The sequence below is a fragment of the Muntiacus reevesi genome, chromosome 10 (assembly GCF_963930625.1).
Source record: "Muntiacus reevesi chromosome 10, mMunRee1.1, whole genome shotgun sequence".
Taxonomy (NCBI): Eukaryota; Metazoa; Chordata; class Mammalia; order Artiodactyla; family Cervidae; genus Muntiacus; species Muntiacus reevesi.
Window position 1 is genome coordinate 68,569,908 of NC_089258.1, and position 12,296 is coordinate 68,582,203.

A 12,296-nucleotide genomic window follows, 5' to 3' on the forward strand; every position below is an offset into this window, starting at 1 on the left:
CTGACTTAGAAGGGTTCATGCTAAAGTGAGGTTTTACAAAGAACTGCACAGCTGAACCTGGGAGAAGATTCAGGAACTTGACAAAAGTTTGATCAAGTGAAGAATCTTTGTCAGTAACACGGAGGAAGCCACGGATGTGAATGGTTGGATATCTCTAGTGGTCCGGACCCTTATAACAGTTCTAGAAGAGAGGTGTACCGCCCCCATTTTATAATAAGGAAACACAGACTCGAAGTATAAATTCATGACCCAAATTTTCTCAGTCATGAATATAGTCAAAGTCAGAGCCAGGTCCTTTCTAACACCAGCTTGCCTTTAGGCCATTCTGCACAGACGCCTGGTCTGGAGCAGGAAGGCCAACACTTTGCACCTAGGATGGAAACCAGATCGTTTTGTTGAGGGTGAGTCATCTAGGGGGAAAATAAAGGTGGTGAATTTGGAAAGTTCGGCGGAGGACTGGTTGAAGTGTCTTAACAAAGAAGGGGCCATTGAAGGAACTCCAGGCAGGGGGTGGTGGGGAGAGGTGGCTGTGTGTCAGACAGCTTCAGAGAGAAGAGCTAAGCAAGGAATGACTTTGTAGACATGAAAAGTGTTAGTCGTACAGTTCTGTCCTACTCTTTGGGACACCAAAGAGTAAAGTATCTGGGCCCTTGGGAGGAGCCCAAGTCTGTTAGGCTCCTCTGTCCGTGGGGATTTTCCAGGCAAGAATACTGGAGTGGGTTGCCATGCCCTCCTCCAGGGAATCTCCCTGACCCAGGGATCGAACCCAGGTCTCCCACATTGCAGGCAGATTCTTTACCATTTGAGCTACCCGGACACTCCTTGTAGATATGACCAAAAGTTTCATTTGACTGGTTGAATTCTAAACTTGATTACTCTTGAGTCTTGACTTGAGTTTGAAAATCGACCATTAATGTGGTCAGTCTTTATTAAATCTTAAGTTCTCAGTCAATATAGAAAAGCACAGGCTTGCTTTCTTTTGTAAACTTAATTCTTGTGGTTTTGTTGTGTTACATTGCCTTCATCCTGGATGCATTAATGAAGTGGTGTGATAATGACCCAGGGCGCCCATCTGTTTAATTCTGCTAATTTGCTCCATTTTCGAATGAGTTTTCTTTGCTGCAGGAGCAGCAGTGGTGCATGGATGCTGCTGAAAAGAATTTCAGTTCCACCTTTAGCACCACCTCAGGGACACCCCCCTCCCCAGCCCCCCGATAATTTTCTTATTGTCTTTTTGCCATTTGGAAATGCTGCCATGTTGTTTGCAATTGAAATATAGTTTTTAAATGTGCCTCCTGTTGTGCTTTTATAGAAAGAGAGCCTCCGTTTCTGGAAAATAAAATACCATTGACTGAACCAAGAGCCCTTCAGAAGGGTTTTAATTACTGCATTAATTGCAAACTTCAGGACAAATTGGGCCCCAGTAGTAACACGTCGTTGGGCAGATTCCTGGGCTGCTTTAAAGAAAATGTTAAAAGCCTTTGGGTTGTGAGTGGGATGGGATTGAGAGAAGGAAATGGGTGCACGAGAGAGGCACTGCCTTTCTTCAGGCTATGAACTTTACATTAAAAAATAAAAAATCCTTCCCTCATTTGCATTTTCGGGGAAGTGTCTGATGACTTACTGCTCAAGGGCCTCAGCAGTCCTGCCTTGGCTTGGGTTAGACAAAAGTGGGGAGATGGTGTAATTATTGTAGATTAGAACTTATCTTAAAAACAAACAAACAAAAAAAACCAGTTGGCTGGGGAAAAAATACAGTTGGTGTGGTCCTTTTAGTATGATAACCCTTGAAATGCTAATTTTTTATTCAGAAGAAAGAAAAAGAAAAAAAGACCAGTAATTTCCTTCTCTGGCAGAACACCCACTAAAGTGTTTCCTTCATGTTCAGTTTCTTTGGCTTTTGGGCAAATTACCAACAATGTGAGCTTGGGTTGGGGACTGCTAGAAGATTCATTCTGTAAGCCGGTTTTTATGACTTTTACCTTGGTGTCTTTTCCTGGGAAAATAACTGGTTAAATACCGAGGTGACTAGGTGGAACTGCATTCCATGCCTCAGTGATTCATTCAGAATGGTGTCTTCCTTCTAACAGGCTTTTGAGAGAAAATTATCCCAAGTAGCATTTCTGGCAGGACTAGGAGGACGTTTCAGATTTGAAAATGTAAGTGGCAGTCACACGTGTTTTTCTGGTTTACAGTATTTTAGCACTTAGGATGTGTCAGGCACTTCTCTAAAACTCGTTTAATCCTCGCAACAACCCTATCAGGTTTGAGATCATTAGCCCTATTTGGCAGATGAGAAAACTGAACCTGAGAGAGTCTAACTGGAAAGATCAGACTGACTCCAGAGTCAACTTGTTCTGAGGACTCTAAAAGACGTTCATCCTGTTTACCATCAACTTGAATATTCATTGACAAGTGCTGACTGTTATTCTCATCTCCCTCAAAGACAAACTCACTCTCTCTCCGCCCCCATCCATCTACCCATCCATCCATCCATCCCTCCATCCACGACAGCTAGTGGCTACCCACCTATCTAACAAATATTTATTCAACAGTGTCCTGGGAACAAAAGTAGGCATTATGATGTGAGAAAAGACCCTACCCCTACATTTGAGGAGCTCTGTCTTATTTGGAAGCCAATAAGGTGCTCCGTGGTGGAACTTCTGACCCACGCTTAGGAGGGCTCACTCATCAATTCAGTATTTTAACAAAGTACAGAGCTAGTAGATGCCAAGCCCTATAGACCAGTAGCCTTGGTAGTTACAGTCTAATTAGGGGAGATGGACAGGAAGATGGCACATTGCACTTGGGTGAGATAATTGCTATGATGATGCCAAGTCAGTAGGAGTCCAGCGTTTGTAAATGTACAAGGCACAGAGCCAAGAGAAGAACTGCATCGTGATTTGGTCTGTTTGGAGAGCAGAGTGTAAATGGATAAGAGGTGAGAGGTGAGGCTGGAGAGGTCCAGGGAAGGGGTAGGCGTCCATGATGTTCTCTACTCGCTTAGGGGACCCTGGGCTCCATCAGAACCATGAGAACAGTGCTTTTTGCCCAGCACTAAGGTCTCAGTCACTTTAATGGCAAAGTGGAAAAGCAGAACCAGAGTGTAACCTAAAATTAAGTGGCGATAAGATACTGCACATTTCAGAAGATTGGCAATCACTGCTCTTATTTATAGCTTATAGCTATTTCCTTACCAGAGACAGACTGTGAGAGAGTCTGGATCCTGTGTCTATTTCTGGGATTTTTGCCTCAGCAATAAAGATATTGTTGGAAAGGAAAGAAAAAGGAGGAGGTTAAAAATCAATGCACATCGAATTAATTCTGATTTTTCCATTGAAAGAATGATCACATTTCAAGGTCATAATATGGAGCTGAGGCTTAGATAATTGATGGGTAGATTGTGACGTTTTTCTATAAGCAAGTCATGAGAACATTACAAAGCTACCAGATTTTCTACTTTACCAAATTAAAAGGAATGGAGTGGAATTGGATAATGGGTTGTGGAACCTCTTATTCTTGGATCATTGGTTTCGATAGATCCCAAATTGGCAGTAACTGTAAGTTATTTCAATTTTATGTCGACTCAGTGGCTGAAATGAAGTGGGTTAATTGATGTGGCTTTTGGGGGAGGAATGCCCTAGTCAGAAATCACTAAAGTTCATTGGCCTTCCTTACTCGATCCCCAGACATTTTTCCAGGATACATAGTCAGGGAGAGAGGTGTTTCTTTGTCTCAGGCGTTTGTCTCAGGTGTTTCTTCTTGTGTCCAAATGGACAGTGGACCAAGAGTATTTTTTAGGAGCAGGACTCTAATTTCAATTGATAGTGTTATTCAGTTGGATCAGAAAGTACTGTGTCCTCAACCCGAAATAGATGATTAGGAAATCGTAGCCTGGATATGTGGGACGAAGTGCTGGAGAAAGACGTGGGTAGATGTGGAGGCCTGGCTCTCTGGCATGCATCCCTAAAGCTGTTATTTTTTGTTTCACTGCTTCACTCCACAGCAGGTATGGACACTGAGCTACTGGGAAAAGTATATGTTTCATACAGTTTTATACACACAGTCCCTGATGGAATGCGTGACATGCAGTAGGAGTTAGTAATTGAGAATGAATGAATGATGTCATCAGCTTATACAACAATTGGGCTGTACTGTGTAGAACAAAGCTACTACAAGAATGAGGCGTCTTGGCATAACACGTGCATTACAGAAAGGAGAACTTTAGGTATCAGGTAGTTACAGACCTATGAGAGAAATTCAGGACAAAGACATTTCTCTGCATCTAGTTCATTTTTATTTATTTTTTCCTACCACTCTCTCTGTCAGCCTTTAGCATTTTCCATTAGAGCTCTACAGGTCATTGTCAATTTTTGTGTGTGTGTGTGTTATTTTTAGGACCCAAAATTTACCGAAACCAATCCATCCAGCCTGGAGTTCTTCCTTACTCTCTGAAGTCAACATCCCGCTGTTTAGATTCCTTTCCAAGTCATTGTGTTTGCTCACTGGCTGATTCCATCAAACCCATGGTCAGTCTTCCAGAGCTCCTATACTGCAGGTCTTTTAATTCTTTTTCCCCTCTCCTGACCAGACTTCATCCCTTTAATCAAAAATCATTAGTGAATCTTGCATTGTTATTATCTCATTTTTAAAATAGGTATTTCATTCCATTACAATATATGTGTGTCTGGAATCAGGAAGATATCAAAAGATGACTGACAGGAACTGTGATTATTGGCAGAAAGTATCTCTTGAACAAGCTTAGAACTCTTGTTCTATTTATCCATGTGGTAGAAAATGTACCGTTTTGGCAGACATGGGCGGATCAAGAGCTCCCCAAGTGTGATTTCAATGGTTACCAGGCTTAACCCAAGTTACTTTTTATTACGTGGTGGTTTTTTTTTTTTTAATTAAAAAATATTTTTGAAACTCCTTATTGAATTCATTACAAAATTGCTTCTGTTTTATGTTTTGGCTTGTTGGCCGAGAGGCATGTGGGATTCTTATCTCCCTGACCAGGGACCGAACCTGCATCCTGTGCATTGGGAGGCAGTTTTCACCACCAGGGAAGTCCTTGTTACTTGGTGTTGAGTTAGAATCTCTCTGGTCCTGATAGGAGGCGGTCCTGGGTGTGGCATGGGAGAGGTCAGTGAAGACTGTGCCACAAAAAACATGGGCACCAGGGTCTTACCTTTCTTTTATACTAACTTGAGTTTTGAAGGGTATTTTCCACTACAATATTTTCCTTTGAACTTTTTATGTCACTTTCTGGGGGTAAAGAGTACTGTGGAACCTCACGAATCTTGGCTGCGGTGAGAAGAGAGGATGGGTTACCAGGGAAAAATAGGCAATCAAAGACTTTTCCATTTTGTTTGTTTTGGAAGTACCTGTTTCTTCTTACCTTCTGTTGTCTAAAAAATCAGGTATGGAAGTTTGACTTTTACATACTTGGCAGTCTTACAAGAGAGAGGAGAATCATTATAAGCACCATTCTTTTAGCAGTGATTCATTAGATTAGTTTCTAAAGGATGTGTGTGTACATATTTTGGGTTGCATTCTTAGTTTCACTATTAATTTGCTTAATAAGATTAAGTCTTTTTTCCCACTGAAGACAGAGCAGAAACAAACACTTGACTTGCTTTTGTTCTAGCTCGTAGACTTTAAATGAATGACTTTCATAACTTAGATGTTGTGTGAAAAAGTCTTAAAATACAGTGATGGCATCATGAGAGGAGCAAAGAAACAAGAAGCTGCTGACTTTGCTGTGGAAGACAAGTAAGAATTTCATGAGATGGAGGAGTTTACCAGCCTACCATTTATTTTACCAGAGGATAAAACCAGTGTCACTAGCAAAGAGATATATACCAGACTACGCTTTCCTGATGGGAGGAACAGTTCTCAATAGCAGAAAATAGAGTTGTTCTCAAGACATATGTTAGATCTCTCACAATCTATCAGAAATAAAAAAGGATAGCAGTATAGAAATGAGAGAGAGGAAAAAAGATTGACTGTCAAAATGTTACATGCAAGGATGCATTGAATGTCACTATTAGAAGAGGTCTTCCTGTAATTACATTTCCCATCTATTTGGATTTGCTTGTCCTAAATTCTTTGCAGTTGTCAGTTTGGGAAATGTCTCCTATCGAGGTGTTTTTTTTTTTTTTTTTCCCTACCTGTTAAATTTCAGCATGGCATCACTCACCAAAATTGGGTAGGGTTGTACTGAGAATGTATTCTACCTCAGCAAGCCCCATAGATCATTGCTGTTGGCAGATTTTCTCCTTATATTTCTACTATGAGAAAGCATCAGACACCAGCCTAGTAGTAGATGAACCACTAGATCAATATTCCAAGATCTAGAGTGTTCTGATATTGGCTTGCATTATTTATCCCATTTAAAAAAGTGACAAAATCGTTCAACAAAGATGGAATGTAGATAGTTTCATTGAAGCTGTGAGTGTGATAAAGGTTATGGACAAAAGATTTCTGTCAGGTAACACTCTGGACTGGTTTAAGCATTTAGGTTTCCAAGGTTCTATATAAGAGCTGCTAGCTTATGATTTAGGACCTATGCACAAGAGAATTGAGGCTGGATTAATACAAAAATGTGACTTGTAGCACTGGAGATGTGTTTTAGAACAATGACTTAATGCTTGTAATCTGTAAGAATTTGTTTTCAGTCAAATAACCTATGCATTTTCTCAAAGGAGGTAGGCTTGGGGGGAGAAAAATGGGCAATAATTAAACTGAACATACAAACAAGGAAAAAATAATTTAACTCTTATGATGACTCATTTAGTTGGCAGCTTCAGGTAATGAGGTGCTCTGGATTAATTTTCCTGAGAGCAGAAACATATCCCTTTAAATGATTAAGCATTTTATCTTCATCAATCTTTGAAGAACATATTTCCAAGGTACATTATACATTCTCTTGTGTCAGTAATATTCTTGACAACTTACAGGACTAGAGATGTAGATTTTTTTCAAGGAGTTTAAAGAAATATTTGATCTTTGAAAATCATGTTAGAGCACTGGTCCCCAGTGTTTTTCTCTACAATATATGAGGGTTTGATCACTGAGGTTCCTTCCATCTCTGATATTCTCTAAGTAAAGGGTTCTTATGCAGGCTAAAATTTAAAACAACAGTTAGGGAGTTTGGGGTCTCTGCTATATTTAAAAGGGATAATAAACAAAATTCTACTGTATAGCACATGGAACTCTGCTCAATGTTATGTGGCAGTCTGGATGGGAGGGAAGTTTGGGGGCGTGAATGAATATATGTATATGTATGGCTGAATCCCTTTGCTGTTCATCTGAAATTATTACAACGTTATTAATCGGCTCTACCCCAATAGAAAATAAAAAAGTTAAAAAAATAAAACTTCACTGCCCCCTCCAAATTTAAAACATGAGGATCACCAAAGGGGCTTATTTAAAATGCAGATTCTTAGGTATCACTCTTGGAGGTTCTGATTCAGTTGGTTTGGGTGAGTTAAGAAAACCTGTATCATAAATACGCACCCATGGCCATTCTGATGACCTAATTTTGAGAAACACTGATTGTCTTTCTGGCCTTGGATGACAGATGCCGTAACCCTTGTTGGCCATCAGGATACCACTGACGCCCAGCCCTCGGTGGTATGAGGTTGTGAGGGGCTGACCAGACCCGGAGAGGGGGCTGTACTTTGATAATCTGCTTCTGATCCCACCCTCAGTATTAACTGTCACATCGTGAACATAGCTTCTGAGGGAAACCAGATCATCCAGCAGAAAATCAGGTGCCCTGCCTTAGTACCTATGAGTCATTAAGTTTTTCTTTTTAATTACTTATTTCATTTGAAGGATAATTACTTTACAGTATTGTGATGGTTTTGCCGTGCATCAGCATGAATCAGCCAGAGGTATACATGTGTCCCCTCCATCCTGAACCCCCCTTTCACCTCCCTCCCCACCCCATCCCTCTAGGTTGTCCCAGGGCACCAGTTTGGGTGACCTGCTTCATGCATGGAACTCGCTCTGGTCATCTGTTTTACGTGTGGAAATGTACATGTTTTAAGTGCCACTGTGAGCCATTCAGTTTTAACATCAGGCTGTGTAGGAGCACGAGGAGGATGTCCATTTTCTCCTGTAGTCAGAAGTGCATACATTAGCCATGGCCACCTCATTCCCTGTTGGGAGGTTTTTATTCTTTGCTCACATTCCTTGTCGTCCTAAGAGTCAAATTTCTGGAAGGGCGACACCAGCATAAGTGGCAGATGACTGTGTAAATATGCTAATATTTCTTGGTGAGATTTGGGGTTGGGCTGTCCACGACTTTTCTTCTTTGATTTTTAAACAGTGTTATTGAGGTATAATTCACATGCCATACAATTCACCCCTTTAAAGTATATACAGTTCAATGATTTCCAGTCAAATCTGTAAATTTATAGAGCTGTATGCAACTATCATGAAATCTAATTTTTGAACATTTCCATCACTCCCTTGAATGAGACCTTGTGACTATTAGCAGTCACTCGTCTTCCTACCTCCAGACCCATTCAACCGATATTTTACTTCTTACCTGTATGGATTTGCTTTTTCTAGACATTTCATGTAAATGAGATCATACAGTGTGTGGTCTTTTGCATCTTACTCCTTTGACTTGGTGTGATGTTTTTGAGGTTAATCGTTGGAGCGTGTATCATATTGCCAAAGAATATTCTGTTGTTTGGATATACTACAGTTTATTTATCCATCCACCAGCAAATGGACATTTGGTTTGTTTCTGCTTTTTGACTCTTCTGCCTGATATGTGCATGCAGTTTCATTTCACTCAGGTGGTTACCTCGGCGTACTTACCTGGGTCATATGATGAGTCAGTATTTCAAAGTGGCAGCTTCAAATTTTGTAGTTCTACCTACCAACAGTGCATGAGGGTTCCAATTTCTCCATTTCCTTGCCAAAACTTGTTGTGATTGGATACAAATTCCTAAATTGGTTATATGATTTTCAAATATTTTTTTCTGGTCCATGCATGTCTTTCCACTTTTTTTAATGGTGTCTTTTGAAATGCCTAATTTGTTTTATTTGAATGAAGCCCAGCTTATTTTTTTTCCTTTTATCAATGTATTTTTGGTTTCATGTCTAAGAAATCTATACCTAACCAAATGTCTGTGTCTTCTTGATGCTGACCTAAAATCTTGTTGGCTTGGTTTAGAAGGAACTGACCAGTGACACCTCGTATTCAGATGAAAGATTTATATTCAGGTTTGTGGCGTGAAGCTACCCCTATGAAAGTTTGCCAGCAATTATCCTAAAGTCTTAATGGTTGCCATAGCCATAATGGTCTCATCCATCACCATGCCATAGCCATGTCCTTCTTAGCATCTTTTCCTCATCCTGGTCTCTTCCATCAGCAGATGGAGGACAATGTAAGTCCTTGTCATTGCCTTGTACTGTGAGGTAGCGCTGTGCCCTCCTTTATTTTCATAGTCTTGGTTGAAGCACTCTTCCCTGAGGCTTACGGCTGTAGGACACAGCCCTTATCTTTTACAGGCTTTAGAGTGAGATATGAGAACAGTAGCTCATTATCAGGCAGTAAAAAACAAAACAACACACACACACACACATATATATTAAAAAAAACCCCGAGCACCTTAGGGTTTTGTCATAAGAATATGTCAGTTGCAGCCTCTATAGGCAGAGATCAGACATCACTGAGCTGATAGACTGGATACTTCTCCCTAATCCTACTGTCTGTCCTTCTTTTTAAAACACTAAATGGTATGTCTCCTACTCCAGTTCTAGATTTTTCTCCCTGGGTTTAGACTGGGGGAAATGTTATCAAATTCCAGCATGAGGAATGCCTGATTTCCACTTGGATCTTTTGTCTCTTGAGCCTTTGAGGCATCTCTGGTTTGTAAACAACACTGGACATTAATAAGTATCATAAACTTAAATATAATGCACATCTAGTAGCAGCTTGCATAAAATGTGTTAACCCCCGAAGAAGTCATAACACCTTACGATTGAAAAAGTGAGTTCTAATTGACCAAATGCTTTCACAAATACAGTCTTATTTGATCCTCACATCTCTGTGAGGAATTACCGCTCCTTTTTTATGGATATAGAAAACGACTTGTCAGAAGTCATTTACCCCAAATACAGGACTTCTAACACAAAATTTGATGCCTTTCATGTAGCATCAAGCTTCCTCTCCAAAGTAATAAAACTGAATTTTTGTAATTTTAAGAAAATTAGATATGCCATGTTATATTAGACCTGTGGCTAATCTACAGGCAGTCATTTACATTTTGAATGAAATCCATAGACAACAATATATTCACTTTTTAGGACTTGCTTGCTTCTCAAGCTTCTATTTCTTGCTGCAGTGGAAAGTGTTTTGTTCCCTGTTAAAAGAATTCTAGGCATTGGATTGTTGGTACATAAGATTTGTGGGGGTAGCCAGGGTAGGGAGATCCTGAACATTGGAACATCCTTCTGCCACTAAATTTGTAATTTGCCTGGAGCTGCTTTGAATAGTTTGGGGCTGTTTGAAATCCCGGGAAGACTCTTTGTCCACCCAGGGAGCAAAAGGCCCAAGAAAATTTCCATGTGATTTTAGCCCCACCCACTTACTGAATGCTTCTGTCCTCTTTTTCTTAATTCCACATCAGCTTTCTTCACCTAGGTTTTTCTCCGTTATCTAGGGCCGTTCTTACTGTGATCCCATCCTTTCTGTTTCACCACCTGTGGCTTGGGACCATAGGTCTCATAGTGTGGGTCCTTGAGCAGAAATTTTTAATTTGTTAGAAATAGAAATTTGGGACCCATGGAATCTGCTTAGTCAGAAATTCCAGGGTATCAGGCCTAGCAGTCAGTCTTGAAGTCATCTCCCGGGTGATTCTGATGCATGCTCAAGTTTGAGAACCATTGTGCAGTAGTTCAGAGTAAGGATTCTGTAGTCAGTTGTCAGGTTTCAAATTTAGCTCTGTCATTTCACAGATACTGTTATTGTCACCTCCTTACTTGTATGATTTTTGGGGAAGTTATTTTCCTCTCTGAGCCTCTATTGCCTAGCCTGCAAACTTATGGAATAAAATGGGAATTATTTCGGAAGGAAGTTGTGAAGACTGAAAGTTACGCACACACAGGGACTCAGGTGGTGTTGGGCACGTGGATAGCTTCCCTGAATATCCTGGTTGGTACTGGCTCTGACCCTTGTCATTACCAGGATTATGCTAGATAAATAACTCTCCATCCCTTATCGCTGGCACTTGGCATTTTCGCTACTTATTTGTAAACCTGAATATTTGCTGTGTGTTCCATTTTTCAATATTATGAAAATGAGACTAGTTTTCCACTAAAATCCCAGGATGAGCCATTTCGAGATATTTGAGATTTTGCTTATTTCTTCCTCTTGTATTCTGCCACCAAGCCAGTTTCCTGTCTGGGGCAGAATATCCGTTTTTGATAGTGACTTAGTATTTCAAGCCTTTGTTTAATAATGTTGCCTAAGGTATGTCCAAAGTCTAAATAAACATTGTTTCCTGCCCCAATTTATTCACCACTTCAAAAAGTTTCAGGTGTTTCTATATCTATTTATAGATACAGAATCTACCTTTGAGTATAATATCAATATAGATATAGCTATCAATATATTCTATAATTTTATTTATGATGTTTCTTCTATTAGGTTACTTTTGATTCAGTGTCTGAGTCTGTTCTTTATTAAAAATTCCATCAGCATACCCTATACTTCCAATAAATCCACAAAGAATTTTATTTTATTGGATCTGCTCTAGAGCCTTTGTAGGAGCCAAATTTTGGCCTATTTGCTTGATTCTACCTAAACTTTGATTACAAATTTGTAGTCATTTTCAAGATCATCCAGTATTCTGATTGAATACCATTCCATCTTGGTGATGTATTTTACTTTTATTTGTCAGGCTGAGTACATCTTTTGCATTTTTCTTTCTTTAATTTAGCGTATTTAGACTGCTTCATAACAAAATTTGTATCCTCTTCAGTAAAATATGTCAGAATTTTGATATATTCTCTTCTATGTCTTTTATTCATCCGTGTACTCCTGTTTGTAAGTCCAACTGAATCTTGGCTGGTTTTCTACCAGTAATATATTGAAAGAAAAAAGCTGAACCACCAGAAAATCCTTTAATTTTTTTTTTTTTTTAGCGTTCCTATAACTATTCAAAATGGTTTATAAATTTCATCTGCCTTACCAACCTTTAGGGCAGCATTTTTAAGGCTCTTGTGGTCAAGTTGGCAGGGCAAAGGATGCATACTTAGGCATACCTATT

General features: G+C 39.7%; 1 protein-coding gene across 1 annotated transcript in view; it reads left to right on the forward strand.

Moving 5' to 3' along the window:
* The window catches only part of NRG1 (neuregulin 1), a 1,100,563-nt gene that overhangs the window by 30,830 nt on the left and 1,057,437 nt on the right, over positions 1–12,296 (forward strand). The window lies entirely within an intron of this gene.